The 16,724-nt window shown below is 37.1% G+C and overlaps 1 pseudogene; it reads right to left on the minus strand.

The window, feature by feature from the left end:
* LOC137209182 (Fc receptor-like protein 2) overlaps positions 1–16,724 on the minus strand; it is a 28,638-nt pseudogene that overhangs the window by 8,544 nt on the left and 3,370 nt on the right.

The following is a 16,724-nucleotide window of genomic DNA, read 5'->3' on the forward strand; positions in this document are numbered from 1 at the left end:
TTCTCTAATTGCTTTAGGTGTAAGGTTAGGTTGCTTTTTTTGAGATGTTTCTTGTTTCTTAAGGTAGGATTGTATTGCTATAAAGTTCCCGTTTAGGACTGCTTTTGCTGCATCCTATAGGTTTTGGGTCATTGTGTTTTCATTGTCATTTGTTTCTAGATATTTTTTTATTTTCTGTTTGATTTCTTCAGTGATCTCTTGGTTATTAAGTAGTGTATTGTTTAACCTCCATGTGTTTGTATTTTTACAGATTTTTTTCCTGTAATTTATATCTAGTCTCATAGCGTTATGGTCAGAAAAGGTACTTGATATGATTTCAATTTTCTTAAATTTACCAAGGCTTGATTTTGACCCAAGATATGATCTATCCTGGAGAGTGTTCCATGAGCACTTGAGAAGAAAGTGTATTCTGTTGTTTTTGGATGGAATGTCCTATAAATATCAATTAAGTCCATCTTGTTTAATGTATCATTTAGAGCTTGTGTTTCCTTATTTATTTTCATTTTGGATGATCTGTCCATTGGTGAAAGTGGGGTGTTAAACTACCCTACTATGATTGTGTTACTGTCAATTTCCCCTTTTATGGCTGTTAATATTTGCCTTGTGTACTGAGGTGCTCTTATGTTGGGTGCATAAATATTTACAATCGTTATATATTCTTATTGGATTGATCCCTTGATCATTATGTAGTGCCCTTCTTTGTTCTTGTAATAGTCTTTACTTTAAAGTCTCTTTTGTCTGATATGAGAATTGCTACTTCAGCTTTCTTTTGGTTTCCATTTGCATGGAATTTCTTTTTCCATCCCCTCACTTTCAGTCTGTATGTATCCCTAGGTCTGAAGTCGATCTCTTGTAGGCAGTATATATATGGGTCTTGTTTTTTTTATCCATTCAGCCAGTCTGTGTCTTTTGTTGGGAGCATTTAATCCATTTACATATAAAGTAATTATTGATATGTATGTCCCTATTCCCATTTTCTTAATTGTTTTCAGTTTGTTACTGTATGTCTTTTCCTTCTCTCGTGTTTCTTGTCTAGAGAAGCTCCTTTAGCATTTGTTGTAAAGCTGGTTTGGTGTTGCTGAATTCTCTTAGCTTTTGCTTGTTGGTAAAGGTTTTAATTTCTCCATCGAATCTGAATGAGATCCTTGCTGGGTAGAGTAATCTTGGCTGTACGTTTTTCCCTTTCATCACTTTAAATATGTTCTGCCACTCCCTTCTGGTTTGCAGAGTTTCTGCTGAAAGATCAGCTTTTAACCCTATGGGGGTTCCCTTGTATGTTATTTGTTGTTTTTCCCTTGTTGCATTTAATATTTTTTCATTGTATTTAATTTTTGATAGCTTGATTAATATGTGTCTTGTTTCTCCTTGGATTTATCCTGTACGGATTTATCCTGTGCTTCCTGGACTTGATTAACTATTTCCTTCCCCATATTAGGGAAGTTTTTAACTATAATCTCTTCAAATATTTTCTCAGTTACTTTCTTTCTCTCTTCTTCTTCTGAGATCCCTATAATTTAAATGTTGGTGTGTTTAATGTTGTCCCAGAAGTCTCTGAGACTGTCTTCAATTCTCTTCATTCTTTTTTTTTATTCTGCTCTGCAGTAGTTATTTCCACTATTTTATCTTCCAGGTCATTTATCTGTTCTTCTGCCTCAGTTATTTTGTTATTGATTCCTTCTAGAGAATTTTTAATTTCATTTTTTGTGGTTTCATCATAGTTTGTTTGCTCTTTAGTTCTTCTAGGTCCTTGTTAAACATTTCTTGTATTTTCTCAATTCTATTTCCAAGATTTTGGATCATCTTTACTACCATTGATCTGAATTCTTTTTTAGGTAGATTGCCTATTTCTTCTTCATTTGTTCTGGTGGGCTTTTACCTTGCTCCTTCATCTGTTGTGTGTTTCTCTGTCTTCTCATTTTGCTTAACTTACTGTGTTTGGGGTCTCCTTTTTGTAGGCTGCAGGTTCATAGTTCCCATTGTTTTTGGTGTCTGCCCCCAGTGGGTAAGGTTAGTTCAGTGGGTTGTGCAGGTTTCCTGGTGGAGGGGAGTAGTGCCTGTGTTTTGGTGGATTAAGCTGGATATTGCCTTTCTGTTGAGCAGGACCTCGTCTGGTGGTGTGGTTTGGGGTGTCTGTGGACTTATTATGATTTTATGTAGCCTCTCTGCTAATGGGTGGAGTTGTGTTCCTGTCTTGCTAGTTGTTTGGCATAGGGTGTCCAGCACTGTAGTTTGCTGGTCATTGAGTGGAGCTGGGTCTTTATATTGAGATGGAGATCTCTGGGAAAGCTTTCACCATTTGATACTATGTGTGACTGGGAGGGCCCTGGTGGACCAGTGTCCTGAACTTGGCTCTCCCACTCAGATGTTCAGGACTGACACCCAGCTGGAGCACCAAGACCCTGTCAGCCACATGGCTAAGAAGAAAAGGGAGAAGAAAATAAATAAATTAATTAATTAAAATAAAAAGTTATTAAAATAAAAAATAATATTAAAAATAAAACAGTAATTTAAAAAAGGAAAGAAGAGAGCACCGAAACCAGAAAACAAATCCACCAATGATAACATGCACTAAAAACTATACTAAAAATAAAAAACAATTAAAAAACAGTCACACAGAATCCTAGGACAAATGGCAAAAGCAAAGCTATACAGACAAAATCACACAAAGAAGCATACACACACACTCAGAAAAAGAGAAAAAGGAAAAAATATATATGTATAAAAAGAAAGGAAGAGAGCAGTGAAATTAATAAACAAATCTACCAATGATAATAAGCTTTAAATACTAAACCAAGATAAACATAAAACCAGAAACAAATTAGATGCAGAAAGCAAACCCCAAGTCTACTGTTGCTCCCAATGTCCACTACCTCAATTTTGGGTTGATTTGTTGTTTATTAAAGTATTCCAGAGATGCAGAGTACATCAAGTTGATTGTGGAGATTTAAGCTGCAGCTCCTGAGGCTGCTGGGAGAAATTTCCCTTTCTCTTCTTTGTTTGCACAGCTCCTGGGGTTCAGCTTTGGATCTGGCCCCGCCTCTGCATGTAGGTCACCCTCTGGCATCAGTTCCCTGCCCAGACAGGACAGGGTTAAAGTAGCAGCTGATTAGGGGGTTCTGGTTCTCTCAGGCTGGGGGGAGAGGGGTACAGAATGCTGGGCGAGCCTGTGGTAACAGAGGTTGGTGTGACATTGCAACAGCCTGAGGCACGCCATATGTTCTCCCCGGAGAAGTGTCCCTGGATCACGGGACCCTGGCAGTGGGAGTGTGCACAAGCTCCTGGGAGGGGAGGTGTGGACAACGACCTGTGCTTGCACACAGGCTTGTTGGTGGCTGCAGCAGCAGCCTTAGCATTTCATGGCCATCTCTGGTGTCCACGCTGTTAGCTGCAGCTCACGCCCATCTCTGGAGCTCGTTTAGGCGGTGCTCTGAATCCCCTCTCCTCACGCATCCTGAAACAATGGTCTCTTGCCTCTTAGGCAGCTCCAGACTTTTTCCTGGACTCCCTTCCGGCTAGCTGTGTTGCACTAGCCCCCTTCAGGCTGTGTTCATGCAGCCAACCCCAGTCCTCTCCCTGCGATCTGACCTCTGAAGCCTGAGCCTCAGCTTGCAGTGCCAACCCACCCCAGCAGGTGAGCAGAGAAGCCTCTCAGGCTGGTGAGTGCTAGTTGGCACCAATCCTCTGTGTGGGAATCTCTCTGCTTTGCCCTCTGCACCCCTGTTGCTGTACTCTCCTCCTTGGCTCTGAAGCTTCCCATCCACCCACCCCCTGTCTCCACCAGTGAAGGGGGTTCCTAGTATGTGGAAACTTTTCCTCCTTCACAGCTCCCTTCCAGAGGTGCAGGTCCAATCCCTATTCTTTTGTCTCCGTTTTTCCTTTTTTCTTTTGCCCTACCCAGATAGTTGGAGAGTTTCTGGCCTTTTGGAAATTCTGAGATCTTCTGCCAGCGTTCAGTAGGTGTTCTGTAGGAGTTGTTCCACATGTAGCTGTATTTCTGATGTATCTGTGGGGAGGAAGGTGATCTCCATGTCACACTCCTCCACCATCTTGAAGGTCCCCCCAAGATCCAGTATCTTTAATTTTCAGAACTTTCTACTGAAATGTTTCAAAATTTTTTGTCCATTTATTCAACATACAATTAGGTGGAAATGAGTTTAAATCCAGGGTTCAGTTCTTAGGTGACTGATTATAGTGAAAAAAAAAATCATTGCCAAGGACAAATATCCTCCCCTGGGGCTGCTCTTCTTAGATTGGTCACAGATTCTCTAGTTTCTACCTTGTCTCGTCACTTATTTATGGTACCAGACTATGTTCTATCTGTGACATCTGCATTATATTTTAGGATTATAGTTGAGGGTTTTGACCTCAAGGTAAGGAACTAGGTTATATCTCAGATGAAAATATTCTTTCTATCACTGTTCAATTATACCATGATTACCAGAATTTGGATATGTAGTATCAGGAAGCAGAGGTCAGTCATATAAGAGAAGCAATAACTCCAAAAATATCACGGCAAAGCCAGAGCCAAATGCCACAGGAAGTGTCGGGAGCAGAAACTGTGTGATGCTGGAGCAGGTTGGCCCGGGGAGCAGTAACATGTAGACATCTCTCCAGTCTTTCTACATCCATCTCTATAGGACCTTGTGGTAGCTGGGTGGCTGATATACCACAGATCAAAACCAACAAACACAAAGTGTGACTCACCTGCCTGTTCACTGAGCAGAGCTGTGAGGGGATCAAAAATCCAAGGTTAACACGGAGCATTTGCATCACAATTTAGAAATTTATATTACTCTGCTAAATTGCTCAAAACATTCCATCTTTCCCTCCTTTTCTATTCCCCTACTCCATTATCACCAACAATTCAATCTCTCTCAAACATACAACCAATCCGCATTCGTTTTTTTTTTTTAATTAATTTTTGTTGGAGCATAGTTGCTTTAACCCTCATTAATTTTACAATCATGAGGCAAATTGCAAACCTTCTCTTCCCCAAAGGGATTGCCAGAAGCAAGTCCCATGGATGTTGGATGTTTAGTGATTCTCTCCATTTCATTTTGCTTCCCCTCTTCCCCACCAACTGCCTTCTCACCCATGCTTTTCAAGGGGTAGACACACTGCTACATGATAACACGGTCTCAAGTCACAAAGAGTTCATCAGGAAACATACCCAGTGAGAGTTTATGAGAGTTGAACCCACCCTGAACTGATGTTTTCTCTAGTCATATTTTATGTGAGAGTCCTTTTACTCAATTAACAAATATTTATTTAGTGCCTACTGTATGTAGCGAAAGGAATCTTGTTTCTCAGCAGCAGACTTCCTCTCCCTCATAGCCCATGATTAAGCAAAAGGACATTAGCAAAGGGTCTCAATTTATCTTTTAAGCCAAAATCTTGTAGATAACTATCTAAATACTTTTCATGGAGGACTATTAAGCATTGAAATTAAGAAAATTTTATTTATGAGAACGTATTACTCTCTGAGATCTAAGAGAATCAGATTCATTCATTCATTCAATTCATGATCAACAAATGGTAAAGTGGCCTGCCTTAAACATTAAGAATTAGGATGTATGGCAATGTGATTTTCCTGGGGCAACTGTTTTGTATTTGACTATGAAATCTAAGCAGGAAGCAGAGCATTTCTACTGGTCCCTGGGCTCTGATAAATCCTTAGACCTTTCAAGAGTTGGAGATCTCATCTTGCTTCCACCTCAGTTCTAACTCATATTAACTCACTGAAGATGATTAGTAATGACCATAAGAGCGTGAAGGCTTAGTTTAGCTATTTGAGAAGATGTTCCCTCAGCCACCTGTTGAGTCCCATGTTCAGGAAATGAAAACTACGTTTTAAAGTAAGTCTTGCACAATTAGCAAGAAAAGGAAGTAGAAGAGCTCTTCAATGTCTCACCACTATCTTCTTTTCCATAGGTGCTAGAGAGTTAAAGACGATCCTCTCAATGCCAGAGAAATTCCACATCTTGACACTGGTGATAGCTAACACTTATATATGGCTGTTAATAAGTTGAATAAGTTCAAAGTGCTTTATGCCCACAAAGTCATTAATACCCTCAGTAAGCTTGTGAAGTCAGCACTATCCCTTTTACGCAATTGAGGAAACAGGCACCAGAAAAGGCAAGTAAGTTGATCAAGACCAATATGGTCAATTTCTAGTAGTAACAACTGGGCAAACCTAGGCAGTCCAGTTCCATAGTCTGACTCTTAAACACTTTGATGTCTTGCTATGATGTAGCGTCTCTCAATGTTTCTTAAGATAACAGAGCCATTGTTGCAATGACTCAGGTTTCTTAGGTGAAATTTTTCCTTAGTCAATTTTTAACTTCGTAGAATGCGATTTTTACTAAGATTCAAAGCACTTGCTCTATCTCATTGCATTATCCCCTTCCCTATTCCTAATCCATACTGCTTTTTATATCATGAGCTGGTCTTAATACGGCTACACCCTGCAAAGCATGCATCATGTCAAAGCCTATTGTCACTCTCATTCTGATAGTATGTAGTCCTCAGAAATGTTATACAGAACAATCTGCTCAGATCAGCCTGTCCAGGCAGATGCAAGTTGCCTTTTTGGACCTTTTGCTGCATGAAACTTTAAATCACAAAATCACAGGTGTTTGTAACCTGGAGACTGATAGTGAAATAATAATCATAGACTCAATGTTATCTGTTCAGGTGAATACTTAACAGTATCATTCACTATAAACTTAGTTTTACTTTGGGAAATGCTGATGTATGTATATGATGTGATGAAGCTTTATAATCATGTAAAAAGAAAAGGCTAAAAACACCTAACAAAGGCAGTTTGAAAATAAATTTTGTATGGATTACCAAGCTGCCATTAAAATGCTTCTGTAGAAGAATATTTAATAGCAATAAAAGATGCTCATGATATATTGCTAAGGGGAAAGTGGCTACTAAATGCAGTTTATCTGCTGCACACCACTCTCTTGCTCTCCAGTAAAAAAATGTCTGAGACAATAAACATCAAGTCTTTACTGTAATTATATCTGAATAATGTAATTAAAGGTGATTTTTATTTTCCTCATTTTGCTTATTAGTGTTCTCTAGTATTCCTACAATAAACATATGCTATTTATATATTTTTAAAAGATTCATTTAAAAAATGGCCTGGGTTTTTTGACCTTTCTAACCTTAAAGTATATCAAGCAATGCTACTTTAACTTTCTGCATAAATGGCTTATTTATGTTTAGAAGAGGGGCCAGAGCTGATCTTCAAGTCCTTGCCTACTGGAAAGGTTCCTAGGTGGCCTGTAAATTCCTCCTCATCCTGGCCAGCCAGGAAGTCATAGGATTCTGATGGATGGAAGCAAATTAGGGAAGAGAGTAGAGAGAGAAGCAACCAAAAGTTGGTGGAGGAGTTCATGGTAGGTATAAGTTTTTCATAAACATCTGAGGAGATTTTTCAAAATATTCACAACCTTTCATTGATTCCAATATGTCTTCTATGGAAATGTATCCTGTTAGGTTGGAAGTTAATATTTCCTAAGGTATTACCAAATGGTGTGGGGCGGAATTCATAGTTTGTGTGAAAGTGAGTGTTGCAGGTAGAAAAGAGAAATAACGGGTCGTTAGAGACAAGTGTTGTCATAGTGAGGTTGATGGGTCACAGTTGTGACAACAAGTCCTCTGAAATGATTGACATGCTCCATCTGGGTGCTGCTCTGTATTTGACAGATGGTAGGCATTTACATATGGATAGACATAGACTGGAAGCATACCTAAAGTGAGAAGCAAACTAGGGATCACATTCAGAGATTAGGAAGCTAAATGGTTCAGTGGAGGGAAAGGTAACTTAACGTTTAAGACTGTAATGACAAAAGTGAAATTGTGTGTATATATGTTTAACCAAAGTGAGAGATAAAACTATCCCTCTACAAAGATATTTAGCTACCAGTCAGATGGAGTCACAGGTACCACAGGGAAGCAGAGTTACACATAGATATAAAAGCCTCTTGGCACAGCCATGTAGACTCTTGACTTAGAGATTCCACAGGTAGCAGCAGGCAGAAGGATGCTATCTTGGACGCAGAGCAAAAGCAGTCTCTGCAAATTCTGTTCAATGTCTTGAATGGGACACAGAGCATAGTGCCAAGATGGGGGATTCCAGGATTGAAACAGAGAAGAAGAGAATCTTCATGAAATACAATTCAGAAGAAAATAAATAACATCTCCCATTTGAGGAAGTTGACTACTAGGACAGTTAGGGTAAAAAAATGAGGCTGGTAAACTTCAGAGATCTCTGAATATATCTGGTTGAACTTGGGGCTCCAAGGTCACTATGGCAGAATAAGTGTCATAATGTATATAAATATGCTGCATACATGGCCATAGAAGTAGTCATTGTCATGGTCATCATCATTGTGTGGTAGTAGTTATAGCAGTAATTTTAATAGTTACTGTAATTATCTTGAACAACATATGTCTCTCTTGAGTGGGGCTTGACCTAGGAATTTTATGTCCAGGGTAATAAATATATACTTTTGGAGGTGATAATGTTTGTTGGAGACCTTCTGGAGCAGAATTGGCTAGTGGAAATATTGATTTTGTCTTAACAGACAACACCTAGACATTATTTAGGCAGAACCAGACCCTTCTGCCCAGCAGATTCTCTACAATGCAATCAATTAATTTCTAGAAGTCTACTGGGGCCCTGCATAGGCCAAACAGCATGACATGGAATTCAGACTGAGTAAGAATGCCTGGGGCTTCCCTGGTGGCACAGTGGTTGAGAGTCCGCCTGCTGATGCAGGGGACATGGGTTCGTGTCCCGGTCGGGGAAGATCCCACGTGCCGCAGAGCAGTTGGGCCTGTGAGCCATGACCGCTGAGCCTGCGTGTCCGGAGCCTGTGCTCCACAATGGGAGAGGCCACGACAGTGAGAGGCCTGCGTACTGCAAAAAAAAAAAAAAAAAAGAATGCCTGGAAGCTGTTCTCTATCACCTCCCTGGCAGATATAAAGATGGAGATGCTCCAGAGACACAGTTTCTAAAAGAAGTATCCCCATATTTGCTTAATTAGAGAAGGGCAGGAGGAAGTTTAAGTTTCAGATAGTGATTGTTTTTAGAGACTGGAATTTTACCAAACTCAATTTTTTCTTCTTCATGAGGAGTACCAGTTTCTTCAGTATTAGTAGAAGTTTCTATAAACCCCTTCTAAAGAAGGCATTGCTATTCCTGGGGTGGGGAGTAGAGGTAAACCTAGTCTTGGAGAGGAGGGGAGACAGAGGCACAGGAAGACTTAGTGAGTCTCCTGGCAGATATCTGAGCAGCATCGGCAACAAGGAACCATCCTCCCTCTAGGTGTGAAAATACGGCCCTGTAAGTGACCTAGACTCCCTGGGGACGGCAGGTGCAGAGGGGCCCCCACGAATCAGACAAAATTCAATCTGAAGCTTTCTATTTTCTGTTTTAATTGTATGTTTGTGGGGTTTCCAGAAATGTGGACGGGATATGACTTTCTATGGAGGAAGGACAATTACCAAAAAGAACTGTGGACCATGGGTCATTGACTATACCAACCCTTAATAGCATCACCCAGAGCAGCTTCCTGTGCATATCTTCCTGGCAGTTGAACATCAATTGTTGGTGACAGAAAATAAACAAGTACCACAAAATTATACCCTGGCTTTCAATCTCAATTTCCCTTCAGAGGTTTTTGCTCACTCTTCTAACATGCTCTCCTAGCAACTCTTTCCCAGTTCACAAAGGTATAATTCCCAGTCAGAAAAAGCATTCATACATTCATTCAGGGATGCATAAATTTTACATAATTTTTAAAATGCATAGCCAAATAGGTAAGAAGGGAAATTCCCCTATTACAGATAAAAAAGGAAGTGAAAGCAGAATGTTAAACATGTAAATTACATTACTGTTCCCCTAGGAGGAGTGGGAGATAAAATACTACACTAATTTGTATGAGCTTTGCACTTAAAGTCTATGTGGAATCAATAGACAAAATTTTGGACCTACGAAAGGCAGAAACTTGAAACTAAAACATCACAAGACTTTCTTTTTAATAAATGAGTGGTTTGGTGAGGAAAAAAAAATTACCCACAAGCACAGATAGATGTCAAGTAAGCTTGTGTTTGTACAAGCTTGGGGAAAATAGAAAGTTTCCTCTGAAACAACAAAGCCCAGGACTGTGCCATGCTCCTGTGTGTGCCCTGGGAAATCCCAAATAAAGAATTATTATAAAAATTGGTCCTGGGCCAGTGACCACCCAGGGCTTAGAAGAAGTAAATACAAAATGGCTTTTGAGGGACACAGTCAGAAACCCAGGTCACATGGAATTCCTACACTGCACAAAAAGCTTCTTAATCTAAAATCACAAAACTCATCAACTTATGAAGAACAAGATTCAAAATATACAATAAATACAGGCTTTAAATACCTAAAACTTCAGAAGAACTATCTAAGAATTATAGTATATTAAATGTATTTAAACTATTTTAAGGTTGTTAAAATAATAAAGTACAGTTGACTCTTGAATAACACAGGTGTTAAGGGTTCCAACTCTCCATGCAATCGAAAATCCATATATAACTTTACAGCTGGTCCTCCATATCTGTAGTTCTGCATCTGCAGATTCAACCAATTATGAATCATGTAGTAGTACATGTATTGAAAAAAAAAAGATATATAAGTAGACCCATGCAGTTTAAACCCATGTTGTTCAAGAATCAATTGTATTAAGCACATAACAGTAAAATACTATAAATAATAAAAAGACAAATTTGAAAAGTTATAATAATAATATTTTTGAAAACTTAATGTGTGCCAAGTATACTTTTAAGCATTTTAAACAAATGATTTTACATAATTAGCAAAACAACGTCATATATTAGATACAATTGCTATCCCAATTTTAAGCATGAAAAACACACAAAGGTTAATTAAGTTGACCCAAACTGCAGGACTAGTAAATGGTGAGACCAAAATGTAAAACCAGACAACTCTTCAGAAACCGTGCTTTAAAAATTTTGCTACTAATATCTCTGAGAAGAAAAAAAAAGGGGGGGCTTCCCTGGTGACGCAGTGGTTGAGAGTCCACCTGCTGGTGCAGGGGACACAGATTCGTGTCCCGGTCTGGGAAAATCCCACATGCCGTGGAGCAGCTGAGCCTGTGAGCCATGGCCGCTGAGCCTGCATGTCCAGAGCCTGTGCTCCGCAATGGGAGAGGCCACAACAGTTAGAGGTCCACGTACCGGAAAAGAAAAAAAAATGTAGTCATTGAAATAAGAAAGAAATTGGTTAAACTGATATAGCTGAAGAAACAATTAGTAAACTGAAAGATAGAGATTAAGAAATTGCCCAGAATGCAACAGGGCTAATAAAGAAATGAAAAATTGGAAGACTAATTAAGAGTCATGAGAACAAAGTCAGAGGGTCCAGAAAACTTCTAATATGAATTTCTGAAGGATAGAATTAAAACAATGATGAGGCAATATAATAACAGAGATAATAATTAAGTATTTTCTAAATTTGAAGAAAGCCATGAATCCTCAGGTTTAAGAAACACTTATCTCAAGCAAAATAAATTCATATTTAGACACAGCAGAGTGAAACTACATAAGACCAAAGATAGAGAGACTTAAAAGCAACCAGTGAGAAAAGACAGATTAACTACAAAGAAACAACAATTAAACTGAGGGAAATTTTCTCAAAGGCAACAATAGAAGCAGGAAGACCATGGAATAAAGTATTAAAACTATTGAGAGCAAATCTAAACTATCAGTCTTAAATTCTGCTTTTGAACCTTCTGGACAAATGAACTCACAGATTGTAGCAAAAAGAACTAGAAAGTAAAAGTTCATAAGGAAAGAAATTGGACCACAGTGACATTATCATCATAGCAGAATAAGAAATTTCTTCTGTCTTTCCTCCAAGACCACCAGTTTAGACAATCACCAAAGAACAAGAGAGTCTTGTGGAAATCCAGGAGTCCAGCAGAGAATTTCTGACACACTCTCAGAGCAAAAAACTCAGATATTGGATAGATTGAAGGGGAATATTGAGGTGTGCTGTGTGACCGAGTGGTGGGTAGCAACTGGGAAAGTGGCAGATAGGGCTCTCAGAGAGGACCAGAGGGACATGAGTGCTACTAACTGCATCACAGAATCCATCAGGATGTCTGCCTGTGAATCACAGGGGATGCCTCACCTGCAGATCCCTCCAACTGGCCCACAGGCACCAATAGCACTCCACAGGCCTCACTCACACATTCCCCTGCTGTAGGAATGGTTCTTTATGTATGTTCCCAATAGCTGCAAGAATCATCCTTTGAAGATGGCTAGTGAGCACACACAGAAAGCTGAACCAGCTCTGTGGACTTGGGAGAAATGACACAACTTAAGCATTCAGGACCACCCTAGAGAAAGCAAAAAGGAGTCTGGCAGCACCCGGCCTGGCAGATCAAGAGAAGTCATACAAGCTTAAGAATTCTCTTACAAGAGACACGAAATGTGGATCAGGTGCACCCATAGAAAAGTTCTAAGAAAGCCTTAGAATTCCTAACTGGCTGACAGAAAGTATTTTTCTCCCAAAGTCAGCCAGTAAAGACTGGAGAAGGAGACTGCTTCCTCAAATGTGAAGACAGCAATGCAAGACCCCAAGAGATATAAAAATAAAGGAAATATAATACTACAAAAGGAATACAATCATTTTTTTCAATAACCAGCTCCAAAGAAATATGGATCTGTGATTTATGCAGTAAAAAATTCAAAATAACTATTCTAAGGAAGTTCAGTGAACTATAAGACAACACAGAAAGACAATTCAATGAATTCAGGAAAATAATACATGAGCAAAATGCAAAATATAACATAGAGACAGAAATCTTTAAAAAGAACCAAACAAAAATCCTGGAGTTGAAAAATACAATAAATGAAATAAATACAACAGAGAGCATCAATAATCGACTAGATCAAGCAGAAGAATCTGTGAAGTATAGAAGACACATCCTTTGAAATTATCTAATTAGAGGAGAATAAAGAAGTAAAGAATGAAAAAGAGTGAAGAAATGCTATGTGAACTATGAACTACCATTAAGAGAAATAATCTATTCATTATTGGAATCCCCAAAGAAGAAAGGGAGAATGGGGCAAAAAGCTCATTTAAAGTAATAATGGCTGAGAACATCCCAAATCTGGGGAGAGATTTGGACATCCAGTTCATAAAGCTAATAGGTCACCCAAAACTTCAACCCCAAACAATCTTTTCCAAAACACATGATAATAAAATTGTCTAAAAGCAAAGGCAAAGAAAGAATATTTAAATAGCAAAAAAAAAAAAAAAATCTCATACATAGGAACACCCATAATATTATCAAACCTTGCAGGCTAGAAGAAAGTGGGATGATATATTCAAAATACTGAAAAGAAAAAACAACAACAACAACTAAGAAAACTACTGGGAAAAGTTGTCCTTCAGATACAAAGGTGAGATAAAGACTTCAACAAACAAAAGCTGAAGGAGCTCATTACCCACTAGACCTGCCTTATAAGAAATGATGAAAGAAGTTCTTTAAGTTGACGTGAAAGGATGCTAATAAAGAATATAAAAGCATATGAAGACATAGAACACATTGGTAAGGGTAAATATATAGTTAAATTCAGAATACTGTAATACTACAATATGGTGATGTGTTAATAACTTAACTCTAGTATAAAGTTAAAGGGACAAAAGTATAAAAATAAATATAATGATAATAATTTGTTAATAGCTACACAATACAAAAAGTGGTAAATTGTGACATCATAAACATAATGTGGAAGGAGTAAAAGGGTAGAAGTTTTGTATGCAGTTAACTTGTTATCAGCATAAAATAGACTGTAATATCTATAAGATATTTTATGTAAGCCTCATAGCAACAACAAAGCAAAAACCTACAGTAGATACACAGAAGACAAAAAGAAAATCTAAGCATACCACTATGAAAAATCATCAATTCAGAAAGGAAAACAATGAGAGGAAGAAAAGAATAGGAAGCTACAAAAAGGCAGAAAATAATGAATAGGATGGCATTAGTAAGTTCTTACATATCAAGAATTATTTAAATGTAAATTAATTCAATTCCTCAATCAAAAGGCTGAGTGGATAATAAAACAAGGCTCAACTATATATGCTCACAATAGAAGCATGTCACCTATAAGGACACACATAGGATCAAAATGAACGAATGAAAAAAATATTCTGAGTAAATGAAACCTAAAGAGAGAAGCTATATTTATATCAAACAAAACAGACTTTAAGTCAAAAGCTATAACATGAGACAAAGAAGGTCATTATATAATCTAAAAGGGGTCAATTTATCAAGAAGATATAACAATTGTAAATATCTACGTACCCAACATTGGAATGCCAAAATATGTAAAGTAAATGCTAACAGAACTAAAGGAGAAAAAAGCACCAAAACAATAATAGTGGGGGGCTTAACTATCCCATTTCTACAGTGGATAGATCATCCAGAGAATCAATAGGGAAACAGCGAATTGGAACAACACTACAGACCTAATAAACCTAACACACATATATAGAACATTCCACCCAACAGCAACAGAATACACACAGTTATCAAGTACACATAGAACTTTTCCTAGGCTAGATAATATGTTAGGCCTCAAAACAAGTCTCAACAAACTTAAGGAGAAATAAATTATATCAAGTATTTTTTTTCCTACCACAATAGTATGAAACTAGAAATCAATAACAGGAGGAAAGCTGGAAATTTTACAAATAAATGGAGATTAAACAACACACTTCTGAACAACAAATGGATCAAAGGAGAAAGCAAAAGAGAAGTCAAAAAATATCTTTAGACAAAATAAAATAAAAACATAGCACACCATTACTTGGGAATGCAGCAAAAAGTGTCTAATGAGGAAAGTTTATGGCTATCAAAGCCTACATTTAAAAAAACATAAAAGAAAGACCTCATATGAACAACCTAGCAGTGTACCTCAAGGAACTGGAAAAACAAGAAAAAACTAAGTTCAAAGTTAGCAGAAGTAAGGAAATAATAAAGATTAAGCAAAAATAAATGAAATAAAGAATAGGAAAACAATAGAAGAGAATAAGAAAGCTAGAGCTGGTTCTTTGAAAAGATAAACAAAATTGACAAATCTGTAGTTAGATTAATCAAGAAAAAGAGAACTCAAATAAATAAAATTGTAAGTGAAAAAAGGAGACATTACAATTAATACCACAGAAATACAAGGGATCAGAGGAAACTACTATAAACAATTATATTCTGACAAATTGGACAACACAGAAAAAATGAATAAATTCCTAGAAACATTCAACCTATGAAGACTGAATCATGAAGGAACAGAAAATTTGAAGAGATCTGTAATAAATAGGACATTGAATCAGTAATCAACAACTTCCCCAAAAAGAAAAGCCCATGACTGTATAGTTTCACAGGTTAATTCTAGAAAGCATTTAAAGAAGAATTAAAGCCAATTCTTCTCAAGCTGTTCAAAAAATGGAAGAGAAGTAAACATGTACAAAAACATTTTATGAGGCCATAATTACCCAGATACCAAAGCAAAACAAGGGCACTACAAGAAAAGAAAAGAAAAAAAAACCTACAGGCCAATATCCCTGATGAATATAGATGCAAAAAAAAAAAAAATCCACAAAATACTAGCAAATTGAATTCAACCACACATTAAAAGGATCAAATATCATGATCAAGTGAAATTCATTCCTGGGATACAAAGATGGCTCAACATATGCAAATCAACAACTGTAATATATCAATTTAATAGACTAAAAATTAAAACTATAAGATCATCTCAATAGATGCAGAAAAGACATTTGACAAAACTTTTCATGATAAAAAAAACTTTAAAAATTGAATATATAAGGAATGTATCTCCATATAATAAAGGCCATATATGACAAATCCACAGCTAATATCATACTCAAAGGTGAAAAGCTGAAAACTTTTCTTCTAACATCAGAAACAAGCAAGAGTGGTCATTCTCACCAATCCTATTCAACATAATACTGGAAGCCCTAGCCAAAGCAATTGCACAAGAAAAAGAAATAAAAGGTATCCAAATCAGAAAGGAAGAAATAAAATTTTGTATGTGAATGACATGATTTATATATAGAAAACCCTAAAGACTCCACCAAAAATCTTCTGGAAGTAATAAAATAAAGTTAAATTTCAAGATAAAAATAAACACACAAAAAATCAGTTGCATTTCTACACATTAACAACAAATTATCTGAAAAGAAATAAAGAAAACAATCTCATGTATTATAGCATCAAAAACAATAAAATACTTAGGAATAAATTTAACCAAGGGGGTGAAAGTTCTGTATATTTAAAACTATAAGACCTTGATTAAGACATAGAAGAAGACACAAATAAATGGAAAGATATCCCTTGTTCATGGATTGAAATAATTAATATTGTTAAAGTGTCCATACTACCCAAAGCCATCTATACATTTAATGCAATCCTTATCAATATCCCAATGACATTTTTTCACAGAAATATAACAAAGAATTCTAAAATTTGTTTGGTGCTACAAGAGTCCCCAAATAAGCAAAGCAATATTGAGAAAGAAGAACAAAGCTGGAGACATCACACTTCCTGATTTCAAACTATATTGCAAAGCTATCATAATAAAAACAGTATGGTATTAGTATAAAAACAGACACATAGACAAATGAA

The sequence above is a fragment of the Pseudorca crassidens genome, chromosome 2, assembly GCF_039906515.1.
Source record: "Pseudorca crassidens isolate mPseCra1 chromosome 2, mPseCra1.hap1, whole genome shotgun sequence".
Lineage (NCBI taxonomy): Eukaryota > Metazoa > Chordata > Mammalia > Artiodactyla > Delphinidae > Pseudorca > Pseudorca crassidens.